Genomic DNA, 13,340 nt, shown 5'->3' on the forward strand with positions numbered 1-13,340 from the left:
GAACATCCTAGTACAGCTTGAAAATTCCTAAAACATTCGGTTTAGATCATCAATAAATTTAGAATATAAAAAACCAAAAAATCCAGTTAAAACCAGCTTAGCTAGGGAGCTAATTGTATATAGACAATCTTCTTTACGAAATCCACTATTAATCTCCTTACAGAACAGTAGATCATTATGTTCAATCAACTGAAGTGCTTTCAGTTAGCTCACTTGATGATAAAAAATAAATAAGTAAGCAATGATAGTCCATAATTAGAACCAAATACTGAAACAGGCTAATCAACTTTGTAAAAGACTGTAAAAGAATGAGGAAACTTCACATAGTTACCCCATCCATATCCACATAACAAATCCATCATGACCTGATTACTGTTTATAAAATACTAACAATAAGGGTTTTTTTCAAAATATTTATTCTATTAGTCGCAGTCTAAACCAATATAACATTCAATAGTCACAGATGCCACTAGTTATTAACAATTTCCTGAAGGTATTTTTGCCCTTAATATTTGTTACATTTGCTGCTCATGCATTTTAATTATAAATTAGAAGCAATGAAAATACTATAATCAGAGAAACAGAGAGCATTTCTACTCACTGAAATACTATATTTAAAATCACTTAAGTTGGAGAAATTCTTCATGTCAGCTGAGTCGCATTACACCCACAAGTGATCAAGAAAAATACCTACTCTAAATTTGTCATCACATAAAATCACACTGGCAAATATTTCTAAATAGTGTTATACATATTTTTTATAATGGAAAATTTTCTCTAAATTAAGTTGTTATAAATCTACTTTGTAAGATCATTAAATAGCCAATGTCATCAACTCAAGAAAAAACATTTGGAAGTTTTCTTTGGATATTTATTTTTTTAACTTAACATTTTGCTAACCCTACAAAAATGAAAAGAACATAAAATCAGTGTCTTTGGTCCCCCTTGGAAATAATATGGACTATGGCCAATATTTAATGTAAAAAAATTGTGTATACTGTCATATTTATTGTTAATATTCACCAGTAGTTTAATAAAGCTTTGTTACGTGTCTACTAAGGGCAATGTGCTGGCCACATTAACTGCCATTTACTGTAAACCTTCATTAATTGATGCTGTCTCTACGTCTGGAGTGTCTCATCTTTCCACTTCTAGTCAGTGAATTCCTCCTCCTTTAAACCCATTGTGAGCATTAACTCCTCTGAAAAGATTTACTCTCCAGTTTATTGCCCACTTACACCTAGGCAGACTCGGTCACCTGCTATTCTGTGCTACTATAACATGACTCACATTTGTCCGTTAGAGAAGGCGAATTGAGATTGTTCATATATCTCTCAAGAATCTCTGTGTGTCACAGGGTATATGTGAGTCATCTCTATATACCCCACAGCAGCTAGCAGAGTACCTGAAACACAGAAAGAACTCAAATGTTTATTGCACAGTAAAATTATATACTTTAGTAAGCAGAGCATTTTAAATCTTAGTCCTCTCCAGAAACACGATTTGTTTTATTCAATTAACAAATATTTGTTGAGCACTTTAATTTTTACCAGGTACATTTTATATGTCATCATATTCATTATCTTTTGTAATCTTCCCCAAATCCTTAAGAGCTTGTTGTTCTATCTTCTATTTTGTGGATGAGGGCCAAAACCGGCTTCACAGGTGACCTGACAATGTGCCCAATACTTTTTCCTCTAAAGTCTTATAAGTGAAAAAAATGCTCATAACTTATCTACTTCCCTGCCTTACTAAATATGATGTATTCAGTGCAGTGAATTTTTCAGGACATAGTCAAAGTTCAGACTTATTATCAATTTATGATCCTGTCCTTAAAATAGAACAGTCCCCAAAACCTGGAAAGAAAAAATTTATGGTTGTTTCCATTCAAGTTATTGCTTGAGGTTATCTACTGTAAACCAGTCATTCCCTTTATAACTTAGTGGCTACTATTCTTCTATTGAAATAATACTCAGATTATTTAAATTTAATTCAGAATGATCTCAGAAAAATATCTAAATGTTACTTTCTTTAGTAGACATAATGGAAAATATAACCTTAGCTGTTTGGGGTTTTTTTTAATGTTTTTTTTATATTAGAGTATATCTGATAAACAATGTTGTGATAGTTTCAGGTGCACAACAAAGGGACTCAACCATACAACCTTAGCTGGTTTTGTAGTTTATTTCCAATAGTCTGCCGAAAGAAAGGAAGGAAGGAAGGAAGGAAGGAAGGAAGGAAGGAAGGAAGGAAGGAAGGGAGGAAGGAAGGAAGGAAGGGAGGGAGGAAGGAAGGTCCAACCCATCCCCCTCTCAGGAGCAAAGGAAGCTGTGACCTTAGAACTACTAGGAATGCCTCTTCATTCAAAATCACTCTTCAATGGGAATGTCTGAAATCTGGTCAATTAAGATTCCAAAGTAAGTTAGAACTCAAACTTGATATCTATTAAGTGGAAACTTTATTATGGATGCTCCATCACTTATTTGAATAATTTTATAGGAATAAGATGTAAATATGTTCAAACCTGGAACTAGATATAAACTCCATTTGCCTGTATATTTTCTATAACTATAAAGCTAAAACCTATTTGTAAACTTAACATAAAACTCAAAAGTCAGTAAGATTAATGCAAACAACATTGCTATGATGGATAATGTTCTGTTGAAACTAAACAGACCGGGACACGAACCCGTGTCCCCTGCATCGGCAGGCGGACTCTCAATCACTGCACCACCAGGGAAGCCCCTGATGATTCTTTTTATTTTACTATGGCTTTGTTACCATCTGTGTGCATGTTTATAATTACATATATTTGTATAGATATATACAAATATACATGTGCAGAACGACACAAAACCATAGAAGTTAAAGTTATATATAAAATATTACTGTGTGCCACTTATAAACCATATTAATCGAATCTAAAACACCATTTATTGTAAAATCCACCATTATGTTATGCATGCTTCTCTTAACCCACCCCATTCTCAGCCTAAAACGAAGTCTTGCATACAATGACTACTGATAAAAGTTAACAAGACCATAACATCTCTGTCCTCCAGAGAAGTTTTCTCCACTTCTTACATGCTGCCTCTGCCACAGAGAATCTCTTTATTATTAATCCTGAACTAAAAGCTTGTCTAAACCATCATTCTCTCATCATTAATTCAACCAACATGCATGGAGTACCTAGAACCAGACAAAGGGGATATGAAGGTGACCAAAGCATAGTCTCAGCCTGAAGAAGCTTACTCTCTGATAGGAAAAAGAGATCTGGAAATGGTCTTAAAATGAGAATTGATAAAATGCAGGTGTGCATATGGCACAAGCTACAATCAGGACAACAAAGAAGGGATTAAATACACACCTGTTAAGAGGAAAGGGGGAAAAGGTGGGAGAAGAAAATACCCAGCTTAAGCTAGATACACAAGGAGTGGAACAGCATTTTAGGCAGGAGAAGTACTTATGAGCAAAGACATAGATAGAGGTAAGACAAAGTAGAGTAATTCAAGTTACCACAAGTTAATTTCATTATGGTAAGAGCTGAGAGTGGGAAGAAGTGGGGGTTATAAATGAAAACAGAGAGTTAGGCAAGGATCAATTATAAAGGGCCTGAAATATCATGGTAGAAGTTTGGACATGATGCCAAAAGCAAGAGGAGTCACTGAGGGCCTTCATCTAGACACATGATCAGATTTATATTGGAGAATGATTGCTTTTATTCATGTTGGCAGTCACTACTGCAGCAATGTAGTAACTTTGCACAAAAACTTAGAGTGCGATTGGTGAAATTCTAGTAGCCACTTCACCCAGCAAAGCAATCTTCTTCTTTCCCTTGTCTTCTTCTTGCTCACTGGAAAGCCTCTCTGTAGAACACAGAATCACAGAATTTAGAGTTAGAAGGAAGCTTAAATATTATTTTGCCCACCTTATATCCAGATTAAGGCGAGAGATTCGATTTAGCTCACACATCCATCCAGTGAAAAAGAATGAGCCAAAATTCACATCTCTCATTCTAGAATTCTTTCCAGTTGCCCATTTTCAGAACTTTCAGGCCCTTGATCTAGACAATGTGAAAGTATTCATCTGTAATTTTAATCCCCATGTTGATACCAATCTACTGACAAAAATCAAGATGTTGGAAGTGTTTTAAGTCATTGATAAAGATGATTGAATTAATATCTGTATCATTTTTCTTATGAACTGTGATAAATCCTAAGGGATGAGTTGTCAAAGCAGACTCCCCCAAAATCATAGAGCTTACCTCACACCAAACTTCATTAATGATTCAATTGATACAGGCCACTGTCAGACAGAGATAAAATATCCTTTTTGGGAAAAACCCAAAACCATCAGACACAGCATTTAAAACGGTCCACCTTCTCCTGCATTTTGGCACACTTTGATTTCAGATGTACAAGGAGTTTTTGAGCATAGTATGCAAAGGTATTTCTCACAAAAGGAAAGCAGTTTGGATTGAGGACATCTCCATTTTACATGTCCTTGCAAAGCTTACATACTATTTCCTTCACCCATCTCCAGCCACCATGCCACATAAATAAGTAAATTACAGGCTTATTTGCCATAAGCAATCTAAACAGACCAAAAATGTCCTACTAAACACATTTCATATGTAGGGACTCCCTGGTATCTTTCCATGAGTAAATACCATGATCAGATTTACAAAGAGGTCTGATGAGGCCTTTTATTCCTCTGAGGAAGGAAGGGAAGGGAGAGAATCAGTCACAATCCTGCTGTTAACTTTTCCTTTGATGTTTATATCCTAAATTTGAAAATATAATCAACTATAGGCTTAGAGGATTATCTGAGAAGTTCCTAAAATGACCCCATACATATTAGATAATTCATTCAGAATTATTTCTGAAGCAACAATGTAACAAAAAAAGAAAACTTTGCCTTTTAAAACAATGAACACCCATATTTTAGCAAAAGTAATTTTGTATTTTCAAGACATACAAATCAAATCATATTCATAATCAATCAAGTTATTTATTATATGTTTCTTTTTGATGAAAGGATTGAATCTAAAATTAAAACTTCTAATTTCTTTTAAAAATCAGTAAAGGACTTATGATTTTGGTAATATGAAAAGCTAAATTAAAATTCTTCCTTAAAATTTTTTCCTCTGTATTTTTTTCTACAACAAATATACTTTAAAATGCATAATTATTTTTTAAATTTTATTGAAGTATAGTTGATTTACAACATTGTGTTAATTTCTGCTGTACAGCAAAGAGATTCAGTTATACACATATATATTCTTTTTCATATTCTTTTCCTAAAATGCATAACTATTATCTTAAGGAAATCCCCAGGTTGCAGAAATACAGAGGGAAGAAGTATTAGATGAGTTAACTCAGGCTGCCCTGGTGTGGAGGGTGTGGAGGGTGATTCTGGTGCTGAAAGTCTTTAGTTTTACTTGGAAAGTGCACAAGAGAAGAGGTCCCATTAAAAAAACAAACGAAAACAAAGACAAGACCCCCTTAAAAAAGTGCATCCTTGTTGGACTGAAAAAGAAACTCTGTCCAATGTCACAAAGCATCAAGGAAGTTTGTCCAGGCTCTGGGTAGGAAAATAAAGTTATCCTTAACAATTCTTAATGTTGAACTTGTGCCTCACACAGGTTTGGGGTCTAAATTTACACACACAAAAAGAATAGAATAAGCAGAGTTTTTTGACAATGTAGAAAGAACCACCAAAAGTAACTATAGTTAACAATACTGTATTGTTAAGCTGCTACGAGAGTAGGGCTTAAACGTTCACACCATACAACACAACAAAATGATAATTATGTGAGGTGAAGGATGTGTCGTCTAAGTTTATTGTGATAGTCATTTTGCAGTATATACGTGTACCAAATCATCATATTGTACACCTTAAACTTACACAACGGTGCATGTCAATTATATCTCAATAAAGTTGGGGAAAAAAAGGAGTAATTCAAGTCAATTTTACTTTTTAAAATAAGGCAAGTTAAGGAGTAAGATTCCACCAGTTAATAGGGCCAAACATTGACAATTCTTGACAAAATATGCAAGTATTTTTATGCCCCCAACTGCAAGCCTGGATTTTTTTTAAAGTAACTTTTTTTACATTTATATAAAATATTTATTATCCATAAAAACAGGTAAGATGTAATTAATTCATTAGTATTTTAATGTCCTTGGAACTCCATGTAGTAAGCAAGATCTCACTTTAAAAAGATTTTCATTTCATGGAAAGAGCATTTTCTATTATGTAAATTGTTTCAATTCTTTTTTAAAAGAGCAGAATAAATTTCTACAATTGAAATACTCATTTTATCTTTTTTTTTTTTTGCAGTACGCGGGCCTTTCACTGTTGTGGCCTCTCCTATTGCAGAGCACAGGCTCCGGACGCGCAGGCTCAGCGGCCATGGCTCACAGTCCCAGCCGCTCCTCGGCATGTGGGATCCTCCCGGACTGGGGCACGAACCCGTGTCCCCAGCATCGGCAGGCGGACTCTCAACCACTGTGCCACCAGGAAAGCCCCTGATAACTGTATTTTAATAATCAAAATGCTGTTAAGGTCTCACACTGGGGTCTCCTTGCATCTAGTAGATATGTCACTACCAGGATGGAAATGAGAGCTCCATGGCTCTCCTAGAGACTGTGATCCTACCTTCCTCTACTCCTCCCTTGATCTTGAGCTTCCAAAAAGAAAATGAAGAGTTCTTCACTGCAATTTCATAGACCTCTGCTGTAGACTCTGGTGACTTGGCCCTTTTACAAGATTTTGAGTTTCTCAGAACTCTAATATTTTTTTCAAAAACAGCTAAATGTTAGCCAGTCAAATTGTGAAAGAAGTATTAGAATATTCTGCATACCTGTTTAAAATGATACAGATACAATGAAAGGATACTATAGTAGATGACAAGGTGATACTAAGAGAAATGACAGAACAAAGTTCTGATGGTAATGATCTTTCCCTCTATTTAGGGAGAAGACACAGATATAGGAAAACATTAGTGAAAGAAATGGCATATTGTGGTGCCAAGTATTAAGAAATGCATAAACTTAAATGCTGCAAGTGTAATATATTTAATTAGTTTTGAATTAAAACAGAGATATAAGTGAGGACTAGAGTTGTCAGATCTCTTAAAGTGCTTTCAACTAAATTCTATTCAGCAGAGGCTTGAGTTTCTACTCCGTATAAAGGAGCTGTGGGGGTAAAATAAGTGATGCATGGTGTCCTCCTTCAAGGAGTTTAGGCTTATTGGTTAAAGGGTGAATCGGAGAAAAAAATTCATGCTGGAGAAAGATACATATTTTTTTTACAATTTATGAAATTAATAATCCAACAGGATTATCTAGACTTAGAAAACTAGTAATCACATAGATAGCTTTCATAATATTTCAGCAATTTGTAAGAAAATAGTAAACTTGTAAGAAATTTTGGAACAAATTGCTTCTGAGCAATGAATTACATTTCCTCAAAGTGATATTCATCAAACATACTGTCTCTCTGTTATGGGCTGAATAGTATCTCCTCAAAAATTCACGTTGAAGTTCTGATCCCCCTACCTCAAAATGTGACCTTATTTGGAGATAGAGTCTTTAAAGAGGTAAGTTAAAACAAGATCACTGAGGTGGGCCTTAATCTGATATAACTGGTGTCCTTACAAGAAGAGGAAATTTGGACCCAAACATGAACAGAGTAAAGACACTGTGAAGACACAGGAAGAGGAAGACCATCCACAAGCCAAGAAGAGAGACTGTTCCTTTACGCACAGCTTTCAGAAGAAACTACCCTTACTGACATCTTGATATCAGGCATCTAGCCTCCAGTATAAATTTATGTTGTTTAAGTCACCCAGTCTGTGGTACTTTGTTATGGCAGCCCTAGCAAACTAATACACTCTCTCTGCTTAATTCTAATGTAATTATCATTATGAATCTGAGGTGGATGTTTAGGCTATTGGGAATGCAAAGCATTATGTCTCATTTTTCACTATATTTTCCAAGAACATCATTAATCTAATCAAATAGTAAAATACTAATTAAAAAAAAAGAATCACCAGAAGAACAGAAAAAGGAGAAAGTAGTTACTTCACAGTGCAGAACTACATGTGAGGACTTTGGGAGAGTTGCTTTATATTATAAGCCTTTATGCACATTTTGTTTTTTCATCATTTGCCTGTATTACTTTGACAAAAGTTAGAAGAGATAGGTGGGTGGGTAATTAGAAAGAAAGAAAAATAAACAAACCAATGGGTAATGTGATCACATTTAAACAATCATTTAAACAATTTAAAACAACAATGAAGTTTTGTTTAATTCTCACTTATAAGTTATTCACAGGGGTATTTTGACTCTCTAAAGTTCATAAACAGAATTCAAATCATCCAAGCAGAAGTAATTTGCTGCTTTTAAGCCAAAGCCCTGACTAGCTAGAGAGTTGCCTCTAGGAATTAACCAGAACGAAATCCTGATTAAGCAACTAATTGGCTTGTCTACTAATGAAAAGAAAAACAAAGTACATTTCTCTACCTCCAGACACAGAGTCATAAAAACAGAAGTTTTCAGAACCACCTTAAAGATGTTTAAATCCCTGACAATAAGATTCAACAAGGTGAAGCCTAGTGACGGGAGCGATGAGAATAAACAAGGTTCTGATCCAAGCAGCGAGTCACAGCAACCCACGAGACAGGTATGCTCCCCACATCCCTAAATCAGTCTTGATTCTAATCATTTCTTGTCTGGGGAGGGATTTTAATAAACACTATGATGTGTGATTTCTCTGCAGTTTTACTTGCTACCATCTGGGTCATGGACTGTTTGTCTTTGGGGTTTATCCTTATCATTTTATACATACTGCATATATTGGCTTTAGAATGGAATAATAAATGTTTAGAAGACCCTATTATGATTTGGAAAAGCAAAGTAAGACTTCTCCTTGCTGATTTTCACTTCTACCATCATCCAAAATGAAATCATTTCTCAAATATTAAACTGGTTATATGATCTAGTTCCAACAGAGAATGTCAAACATCCTGGTCTTAGGAAACTGCATTTTAACAGTAATTTCTCTAGACCAGGAGTTCTCAATAGGGAGTAGTTTGCACTCAGGACAATCAGCAACGTCTGAAGATATTTTTGGTTGTCACAGCCCAGGGGTAGGTAAGTTACTGTCATCTAAAGGGGAAAGGCCAGAAATGCTGTTAAATGTCCTAGAATGAACAGGAGAGCCCTTTACAACATAGAATTATCCAGTTCAAAATTTTAATATTGCCAAAGTGGAGGAACCCTTCTCTGGACAAATATTTTCACAAGTTCTAAGTCTGTTCATCTATAAAATGAGGATGATACCTGCTTTGTAACCTTGGTATACAAACTAGAGACAGTATAGATAAAGCATATAGTAGGGAATTCCTAAGTGGTAATTATTATCATCATCACTATTAATAATTTGTGTTCTTATGACAGATTTAAGTCCAAATGGTAATTATATGATCAATATTCACTTACAGCTATTTATAGAACAATTTTCATGAATTGCTCACTAGATTTACCTAAAAGCACTATGTAAGATTTTTAGAGCAATAATTATTTTCACATCTAAGAGAACTGGATGAGAGATGTCAAATACAAACAGGAAGGTACCTCAGGGACTAGCATAGCATGGTCTAATGATTCAGGTTTAAATGAGCCTAGAGTATAAAAAATACCGAAATTACCTAATGTTGGCCCTAGAAAATTTGCCTTCCTTTTCTGATTAACATTGACTGTTTCTGCAGTGGAAAGAAGTGGAGAATGTTCTTTATGAGAGTGCCCTTGACTTTTCTAATACTTGTGTCAAAATAAATAATCTCATACTTTAAAAGTTACTTATATGTTTAAAAACTTATAGACTTTCACAAATGTTGAGCTGGGTACTTCCCTTCAACTAGCCTTGCTGTGTTTTTCTCTGGGAAAGTCATTACAGTGATGTATGCCAACTTACCATCATGATTATTTTCCTGCAGAGCACATAAAAATAGCTAATACATTATTCTCTTGGAGAACATAGTAGCTAACAGCAATTACTATGTACCAAGCAAGGTGCTATCCCCTTCCAAGCACTGCTGTATTGAGTTCTCATGGGCCCTGTTATAATTTGCTACTTACGCACAACTTACAAATTGCAGAGTCTGGATCAGAACCCTGTTCTATCTGACTTTAGTGCCTGAGAGCTAAATCACTAGGTTATATTGATACAAAACAGAAGGCAAAATGAGCAGAAACTCCTTAGAGAGTTGTGTTTCCTTCAGAAACATTAATATTGGAGAGCTACTCAGACTAGGCACAAGTAGGGCAGCTCTTAGACACATCCTGTGCCATTCCTGACAGCCATAATTTGTGGATGTTAATCAGGAAGTCTGCTGGCATCACATATCTTAAAAGTCATATTGGGGAATTATTTGCAACTACTCTTTCCAGTAACATGTTGGTAAAAGAAAAATAGTTTTTCTCCAGTTTCAAATATGCTAAATGTTAAAAATGACACAAAGTTAAAGCCCTCTTTTCATCTACAGAATATAACCTTTTAAAATGACATTTAAATAACATATTTCTGAAATACAAATCGATTATTTGAGTCGTATAAAAAATCTATGAAAGAATAAATCAATTTACATTGTATTTTAAGTGTCATTTAAATAGTTAATTCTCAAACTAAAATATCATATGTAATTCAAATTTGTCAATAACCATGAAATCAAAAACTGCAAACTCAGACTAGTACAAACTCTCTCTCATACTCCAGAATAAGACACTATTCACATAAAACTACATTTATGTACAATAAAACTATGATGGAAATGTTTCTGAATAACATGATGTAAAAGTGTTTGATTGAAGTCAGAAGGCTTTATCACTACTTCATAATCTATCCAGGGATCCATACTTTTCTAGCCACTTAATCAATTTCCTATTCAATAATATAAGAATAATAATCGCTGCCTTGCCTAACACATATGAGTCTTAAATTAAATCATCTGATCAATTTGCTTTCCAGTTTAAAATGTTTCTGACATACAGTGTCTGAAAATAATGTCAAACTTCACATCAAGGCTTAAAAGGCTCTCAAAATCCCTTCCTACTTCACTAGCCTCATCTTCTCACCCTTTTTCCCTTCCAAGCACTTCTGTAGTCTCCCTTCACCTATATAAACCTTAGGCTTTTGCTAAACATACGTCCACTGCCTGTAATATTTTCCATGCCTTGTCCATCTGGAAAACAAAAATCTCATCTTGATTTGTAAATTCAGGAGTCACTTCCTTTTGAATAGTGTCCTTCCTTTCCCTTCAACTCCGGAAGAACTGACCACTCCCCTTTATGCCCCACCTCTAGCATCTACTAACATTGTGTCATCACCGATAACATTTCATGTCAGTTGCACTGGTGTGTGTTTGTTCCCCCTATGCGGCTGTGAGCAGCTTGGGAGCCAAACTTTCTATGCTCTAACCTTATATCTTATTTTACCCTGTCCCCATGGGAAAATCTTCAGGTGTACACTGGCCACATCCAGTGAGATATACTTACATTTCAAAGGAAAGCTTAAATGTTAAGATAAATGATGAGATAGATGCAAATGAAATCATGGAATGTAAGAGGAAGAGAGTTATGAGTAAAGACACCAAGGTACTTTCTTCTTTCCATCATTTTACATTCTACCTCTAAAGACCTAGACTGGGACCAATGCTCTGGCTGAAGGAAGTTAGAACCAGGCTGTAGGAAGTTAGAACCAGAACTGGGAGAAACATGTGTCTGGGAGATGCAGCAACCACAGTGAAAAAAACAGACTGTGGTCAACAAACTGTGGAGATTGAAGTTGATTATTCAATAATAGAGCCAAGAACATTCATTTAAGTGTAAGAATTATCATTTTTAGTATATCATAAACAAATGATCAATTTTAATGACTGGCTTGATAATGGAATGAAAAACTCTTATATTTTACATTCAACTTCATTTTATGTAAAATCACATGTACTATCTCTATTTTTTTCTCAAAGGGAGAAAACAAAAATGAAAAGAAATCTCTCAAAACCAAGATGCCTCCAGTTTCAGCTGAAGAGTCATACACCAAAATTCAAGGTAAGAACCCAAATCAGCAGAAAAAAACCCTAAAAAGTAAAATGTATATTTCTCTGAAATGTATTGTCTGATGAAACACCTGTCCTTGACTTGGTAAATTATGTAGGGTCACACTTGAGATTATTTGAAGATCTGGATATTTATAAAAATTATTTCTTCATTCAGTCAGTTATTCAATAGATGCTTTTTTATCACCTACCACGTGCCAGGCCCTGTTCTGTGGGTTGGAGATACAGTGGTAAAGAATATGGGCCAAATTTGTGTTAACATAAGTGTATAGTGAACAATGAAATTTCAGGTAAGTGTTATAAAAACATTAAAATAGATGTGGGTTATACATGTTTAAAGGTTCTGTTCTCTTCGCCCTTGAAACTCCATTAGAAATCTTATCTACTCCTAGGGCTACCACATTCACTTCTACATTGATGATTCCAAATTCATATCAGACCAATTTCTTTTTTAAGACCCTGTCCAATATTTTCCAGGTAACCACTGGACAAATATACCTGTATGTTCTGCTGCCATCCTAAAGAAAGCATGTCCAAAATTTAATTCCTTATCTTCCCCTTCAAATAAGCTCCCTCTCCTTTTTATTTCTATTCCTGGTTCTATTATTTTTTCAGTCTCTCAAAACCTAATTCATGTTTATTCCTCTATCTAGGCTGTTCTATAAAGGAAATTAGTCACCAAATCTCCTTTCATAATGGCCCTCAAACCCACTTCATTCCTTTCCAATTCCACCACTAATGCCATTCTTATTAGTAACTCATGCCTACATGACTCCCAGGCTCTAAGTGATCTCTTCTGATTAGGACTCTTTCACCCAATCTCTCCCCTTTTCATCCAGCCCCAACAGTATTAGCAGATTACTTTCCATTAACCATTATTTTGATCTCACGTCTCTGTTAGTCTCTTCTAAAGAGCCTTAAGTGCCTCAATATTGCCTGCAGGACAAAATCTAAATTACTTCATCTGATTTGGTAGGATCTAATGAAATCTATTACCAGCTCCTCTCCTATTTCTCCTGAGTATTAACACTACATTATCACCAATAAAACATAAAAATGATAGAAGAATCACTAGAACAGAATATGCTACTGTTAAATAATGAAAACATACAATTATTGTTACAAAACTAGAGTAAATGTTTTTGCTTTTCATCTATTAGACAAAGGTAAATGTATGATAATTTTTACTAGAACAAATTTTGGAGCTGAAGCACAA

Source organism: Delphinapterus leucas, chromosome 17 (assembly GCF_059928025.1).
Source record: "Delphinapterus leucas isolate spDelLeu-1000000601 "Yukka" chromosome 17, BTC_Dleu_Yukka2, whole genome shotgun sequence".
NCBI lineage: Eukaryota > Metazoa > Chordata > Mammalia > Artiodactyla > Monodontidae > Delphinapterus > Delphinapterus leucas.